Source organism: Labrus bergylta, chromosome 1, assembly GCF_963930695.1.
Source record: "Labrus bergylta chromosome 1, fLabBer1.1, whole genome shotgun sequence".
Lineage (NCBI taxonomy): Eukaryota > Metazoa > Chordata > Actinopteri > Labriformes > Labridae > Labrus > Labrus bergylta.
The window spans coordinates 34,696,985-34,704,207 of record NC_089195.1 but is presented as its reverse complement, the minus strand read 5'-3'; the positions used below and the strand labels follow the sequence as shown (position 1 = coordinate 34,704,207).

The 7,223-nt window shown below is 39.9% G+C and overlaps 1 long non-coding RNA gene across 1 annotated transcript; it reads left to right on the top strand.

Annotated features, from left to right (window-relative positions):
* Positions 1 to 5,440: 5,440 nt before the first annotated feature.
* Positions 5,441 to 6,634, top strand: LOC110006277 (uncharacterized). Its single transcript, XR_010666856.1, has 3 exons — positions 5,441 to 5,908; positions 6,060 to 6,320; positions 6,547 to 6,634. It is a non-coding gene; the product is annotated as an uncharacterized lncRNA (long non-coding RNA).
* Positions 6,635 to 7,223: the final 589 nt, after the last annotated feature.

Genomic DNA, 7,223 nt, shown 5'->3' with positions numbered 1-7,223 from the left:
GGCACCAACCTGTAATCAGGTAAATATAACCAAAATATCACTCAAATCAGTCTCAAATTAGTTATTTAATTACTAATATTATTAATAATGGATAACTATATTTAATAAATTGAAGGTGTGAAATCCGTACACAAAGCCTTCGCACCCAGCTTATATCACAATGCAAATACACCAGTAACCACAAACAACTGCTCTCTTAAATTATAACAGAATTTATTTAAACAAAGCAACACCAATCCAAAATTAATGAACTTAATTAAACAAATAACTATTATAAACTAATCTAAGCAACAAACATTATCAAGCAAAGGCTTGTGAAAGGGGTGTGAATGTAGGTGTGTGTGTGTGTGTGTGTGTGTGTGAGAGAGAGAGAGAGAGAAAAAGGGGGAAGAAGAAAGGGGGGGAGATGGCTTCGTACCCACGTGGTCGTTCACGATGGCGCAAACCTAACAAAGACCTGGGTGCGTGCGCGTGTGGATGAAAGGGAGAGAGAAAGGGGGGAAGATTACTTTGTCCCACGTGGTCGCCCTTCCGATGGCACACACCTAACAAAGACCTAAATGTGGCCTTAAGGTCTAAAAGAGACCGAGTTCGGCCCTACACGATCTGTGTCTCTGAGGCGTCTGGATAGCCGCGAGTGTATAGATCTCTGTGCGTAATGGCGCGGTGGTGGAGTTGGTCTCCAGATGTACGTTTACACAGGAATATGTGTGTGTGTGTGTGTGTGTGTGTGTGTGTGTGTGTGTGTGTGTGTATGTTCGTAGAAGGGGAAATAAAAGAGGATAACAGAGAATAAAAGAGAAATGCGTGCCTGAAGAGGCCGTATCACAGTCCGACTCCCGCGCCACAACTCGGAGTAATTCCCTTCATTCACAGAAACAAACCAATAGCCGAATTCAGGTTAATACGGCTTACACTGGCCTTTCTGATCAGAAGAGTAATACCCGGTTATAACGCTGTTACGCTAAACACATATAGGACGCAGCGGTCCGAAACAACAACAAGAGTTTTAAACAGTTAAAACTCAGGACGCAGGTCCAACAAAGATAAAAATTACAGTTTCTGCTTCGATCAACAATTGTTAAAAACACTCTCTAAAGCTAATTCTGCCCAGACCTAATTAAGCCTCACTTGTGAATCAGAACAGACTTCTCCTCATCATGACATTAAAGATTGTGTTAACTTGATCTAAATATTCCTGCCTTTAACGAACATTACTGCCCCAGAACACTGACTGACAGAGACCCAGATACTATCGTCAGCTAACCTTAACTTATGTTAGCTTGTTAGCACTCACCGATGTTTGGATGATGAAGAATTTCTTGCCCTTCACTTCCTAAACGAGCATTATTGACCCAGCCACATCAAAAATACATAAAACTGTCTTTTCATCCTACAATGGTGAAGGAGAGGGATTACCCTCTAAATATAACATCTCTAAAGTGACGCTCTTCTCTCTGATAATCAATACTTCCTCTTACAACCGTAAAGTTCACAGGTCTAAATAACACATTTAACGTTCTCTACACCTTCAGACTGGATGATGTCTGGTCTCAACGACTTGCAGATTAACTGTAGAAACAAGTGAACATCTTCTACTCTTCCTTTAACTGTATATACAAATGGACAACATCCCTCAGGCTCCTTCTGTTGAACAAGATGAAGCCAAATTATCCTCATGATGGGCGCTTACATATTGCATATTTGCAACCAGAGTCTGCGTAGTAGGGATCCACTGGAAGACGTCACGCTACTTCCTCTAACGAAAACATTTAACGTACAGAGAAACATAAAAATCCCTCAGGTGTGTTCAGTCAACAGAAGAACAGATGCATGCATTTAGATTTCATTGTTGACCCCCATGGCCTTTCTGTTATCATGGAGGAGGTTGGAGTTTGACCTATACTGCAGCCAGTCAGCAGGGGGCGCTCTAAATCTTTCTTCTTTGACTGCAGCCGTTGCACCGTCAATTTTAACATACAGTCTATTTTTACACTAGAGCAGGGGTCTCCAACCTTTCTTCATCTGAGAGCTTCTTTGAAAAAATGAAAGTGGCCAAGCTTAACTTGCATCAAATCTCTTGCATTCATTTACATCAGCTGAATGAAGCTACTGTTTGTACACGTGTGAAATTGCAAAAAGCCAATGCTTATCAAGAATCTTAAATTCACATCAAGGTCCAAGAAAAAAACATGAATATTTTACACTTCTTATTGTAAGCTATGTTGCTGAGAATTCACATCAAGGTCCAAGAAAACATTACTTCTTTACACTTGTTTTAATGGGCCAAATGTATGAATAGTGGGAAGAGGTACATTCACTGATTTATTTTTATTTTTATTTTTTTAACAGTCGGTCAACCTATAGGTGAGCTACTTTAAACCTGCCTGCTCCGAGCTACCTGTTGGAGACCCCTGCACTAGGGCTTTCAAACAATTACACATTTATGATTAATCATATCTTTAATCACATGTTTGAAGTTCCATTATTTTACATTTTAAATATGTTATGCTTTTATTGTAGATATTATACTGTTTTATGTTAAGGGTGCTTTACTTCCTGTTTGGATACAAACATTTTTTTTTATATGTAGAGACTTTTACTTTTTCTTTTTAAAGTTATGGATGTTGATGGTTGTTTCCTGATGTGCTCTGTGTTACAGTGGTTCAGGGTCAGGACAGCTGGAGAGTGATTTACTCTTCTCTTCAGATCTGTGCTTATAGAGGATCAACTGTGGAGATGAACTGCACCTTCACATACCCAGAGAGGACAAAAGGAGAAGTTAACTCACTTCAGAAAACATTCTGGTTTAGAGGAGGTGGTGATACTTACAAAGATGTAGAAACAGACTCAGAGTATTCAGGTCGTGTGAAGAATATCTGTGATGAGAACAAATGCACTCTGAGAATCACAAACCTGAGAGAGACAGACTCGACTAAGTACTGGTTTGGATTCATAACAAACAAAGACAGTTATCATGGTCACCCTGGGGTCACTCTGTCAGTCACAGGTAATCTTTCACCTCAATATTTCTGAGCTCACTGTTTCTAATACATTATAAATACATGTTTTAATATGTGCATGTTTTGTGAAAACAGTTGACGTTTCTTCACATGTTCAGATCTCCAGGTGAAGGTGAGCAGACCACATAAGGCTCTGCTCTTTCAGTGTCTCAGTGGACTTTCCAGTCAAACCTCCTACATCTGGTTCAGGAACAGACGTCAAATCGAACATCAAACATTATATTATTATTATCCACCAGAGCAGCTTCTTCAGACAGACAGTTACTCCTGTGCTCAATCAGGACATGAGAAGTGCCCGTCTCCTCCAGTGTGTGAGTTTATTTACAGTATTCACTGATTCACACCATCAGATGGAATCTTTAAACTATTAAATGGTGCCTCATAGCAGCATGTACCTCAGTGGTATTTGTTATTTATTTAGATTTTTCATAGAGTGTCCTGTTTATCTGTTTCACTGTAAAAAAACAAAAACCTTTATTCAGCTGTCATGAGCCTCAATTTCAAAACCAAAAGCTAAGTTAGAATGTAATATGTTCATCATCATCATCTGATGTGGATGACAAAGGTCTCTCTGATTCTCCTCCAGATGCTCCAAAGCTTCTCTCTGTGTCAGTGAGTCCCTCTGCTGAGATAGTGGAGGGCAGTTCAGTGACTCTGACCTGTAGCAGTGATGCTAACCCAGCAGCTAATTACACCTGGTACAAGAGAAATCAGACCCCTCAATACCTTCATGAAGGAGCTCAGCTGGTCTTCAACTACATTCAACCCTCGGCCTCTGGAGAGTATTACTGTGAATCTGAGAACAAGCTGGGGAGGAAGAGGTCTGGATACGTCTCTATCAATGTGAAATGTGAGTGAAACAGCAGAAATGTTCTTGAAGATATTATGTGTAAAGAAGAAACTCTCACCTACAAATAAACACACTACTATAGTCTCTTTGACAGATTCAAGTTAAAGGACCAGTGTGTGAGATTTAATCAGGACTTTAATGTGACGATTTAAAATATTTTTACTTGAGTTTAATTACTTTAAAAGTTTGTTATTGTATCCTCTAACCACGGGGGGGGGGGGGTGGGGGGGGTTAAACCTAAAATAGGTTGTCAATTCAGAAGACTCTAGATCAAATGTTCTAAGTATCAATATCAAATGATCTCTAAATGAACAGTTTCAGAATGTTAGCGTTTCAGTTGTTCAGGTTACTCAAATCTTGTGATTCACTAGGTTGTTTAAGGAGATTGGTCATAGCAGACTCTATAAAGAGCAATAAGACCTCCAGTCCACACAAACACACACAACACCGATGTATGGATATAAAAGAGAAACGTATTTAAGAGGTTTGATTACAGTTCTTTTCCTGTTCACATATATGAAACATGTATACACTTTAAATAAAAAAATACCTCCTCCATATATCTTAAATTAAACAAATCGAAAAGACAAGATGGAAAACACACCTTTGTAACAAAATGAATTAAATCCCCTTTTAAGGTTTCAGTCTTTGTCCGTTTCAACTTTGTTTTTCGGTTATGAAATGAGAGTTCCTTTAATGTTAGATTTTAGGCCCAAAACAAAACATACTGAGATCTCAGAAAAAACAAAAGTGCAAATAAAAATAAAAATCCTTTCAGTTAGACTCCATATGTGCTTCCTACCTCTCTTTGGAACAACACATTATCTGCAGATCAGCATCCAGATGAGACGACAGCACCCTCAAGCAGCAAAGACCTGGACGGCGGTTGAATCGTCCCTCAAAAAAGACCCAGTTACTTCACAGTTTTAATTTGATTTTAACACAACAATAACACATGAACTAAGTGACTGTTTTTTATCAATTTGTGTCCCAAGTGACTTCATCACATGGAAAAAAATGACATTGCGTGCTACACACAGATACAGAGCTTAGCTTAGCTTAGCTCGTAGCTACTAGGCCACAGTTAGGTTGAACACAGACCACATTACATCCAAACTTCAATTTACACCAAATATCCTGACTGGTTTTAGTTCTATGACATCTTGAAATCAAATTAAATACAACTGAAACATTTTAACAATGAAATGTGCAGGCTAGTCAGCTAATTTGAACAGCTAACTCACCAGGATATCCACATTAAAGGTGAGAACACCTTCAGAGTTTCTGCCGGTGAACTTCTCCTACACTGTGACTGGAGAAACTGCCAGCTTCACTAAAAGCTTTTTAACTCTTGGAAACAGCTCATGAACGTATCTTATTCATCTTCCTGTCTAACAGCTTCCTTTTTATGTGTCTATTTTACTTCACAGTCTGTAGAAATCACGGAGAAAAACTTCATTCTGCCGATACTTCAGGGGGTACCGATAGCCTGCAGGTGGTGCATTCAAGGAACTTGCGTAAATCTGTTATGCGTTTAAGGAACATCTGTAAATATGAAACTACAGAAATAACCTGGGTTACATTATGTTAATGATTTCCAAGAAGTAGCTCTTTATTACATTTACGCTTCACGTGTTCCTATAATGAACCAGAAAAGACAAAACAAACGCCAGCTTTAGAGAAGGCCTTCAGTTTACTAAAGCTGGGCGGACACTGAAATACAAACACAGATCTAATGACACTTCAGTTATATTTTTATTCTTCTCTCCTCAAAATGCTCCAACAGATTGTTCAGTGACTGTGAGTCCTGCTGGTGAAATCAGAGAGAACAGTTCAGTGACTCTGACCTGTAGCTGTGATGCTAACCCAGCACCTGAATACACCTGGTACAAGAAGAATAACAATCAACCTCTCAGTAGAGAAGCTCAGCTCGTCTTCAGCTCCATCAAGTCCTCTGACTCTGGAGAGTTTTCATGTAAAGCTGAGAACGATCTGGGAAAGCCGACCTATAAATGGATCTCTATTGATGTGAAATGTGAGTGAAACACTTTAAACAGCAACATTCAACATTTGGAGACTTTCCTTACTGACCTGATTTCTCTGTAGTTTCATAGTTTTCTCACACCTTGATTATCCTGTCTGTTAATGACTTTCAAATCTTCAGAAACCTTTTTATGTATCATCAGTTTCTCCAAAGCTTCCCTCTGTGTCAGTGAGTCCCTCTGCTGAGATAGTGGAGGGCAGTTCAGTGACTCTGACCTGTAGCAGTGATGCTAACCCAGCAGCTAATTACACCTGGTTCAAGGAGGATGAAGACTCACCAACAGCTTCAGGACAGATCTTCACCATCTCTAACTTCAGTGCTGATCACAGTGGGAGATATTACTGTGAAGCTCAGAACACAAGAGGACGTCATAACTCCACCTTACATCTGATTGTTGTGGCAGGTAAGTTATTAACATTCACCTGCACACACACACACACAGACACACACACACATACACACACACACACACACACACACACACACACACACACACACACACACACACATACACACACACTGTTAGAGTGTGACTGAATGATGAACAGAGGGTATCACAAAGTAGAAATGAAATGTTTCAATCTAATCCTACCAGTAAAGAGTCTCACATATCTATCTTTAATTCTCAGGGAACTCAACATTCATAATACATATCATCAAGTGGACTCTGCTGCTCTTGATGTTGATTTCTCTGTTTCTCCTGACTCTGTGGACGAGGTAACAATCATTAATATTAATCTGTCATCTCACATCTCTTTTGTTTTATCCCTCAAACTAATTTGAACTCCACCACTGAACCAAATGAACCTGCAGAGATGATCGAGGTGAGAGAGAGAGAGAGAGAGAGAGAGAGATACAGAGAGAGCGAGAGAGATACAGAGAGACAGATAGAGAGAGAGAGAGGGAGAGAGATACAGAGAGACAGAGAGAGAGAGAGAGAGACAGAGAGAGAGAGAGAGGGAGAGAGAGACAGAGAGAGAGAGAGAGAGAGAGAGACAGAGAGAGAGAGAGAGAGACAGAGAGAGAGGGAGAGAGAGAGAGAGAGAGAGAGAGAGCGAGAGAGAGAGAGACCTTACTAATCAATCTTTTCCTACATCACTGTAAAACCTGATGAAACATATTTCTGATCAAATCTTATCGTCTGTCATCAGGTGGATGTTGTGTATGAGAACGTGTCAGCCGTCACTGCAGCACAGACAGAAGACACAGAGGAGCAGGAACACATGCTGTGAAGTCCAGTCAGGTTAGAACCTGCTGCTCTGAATCAAACAGGCCCACTTCACATTCAGAGTCACAGTTACAACTA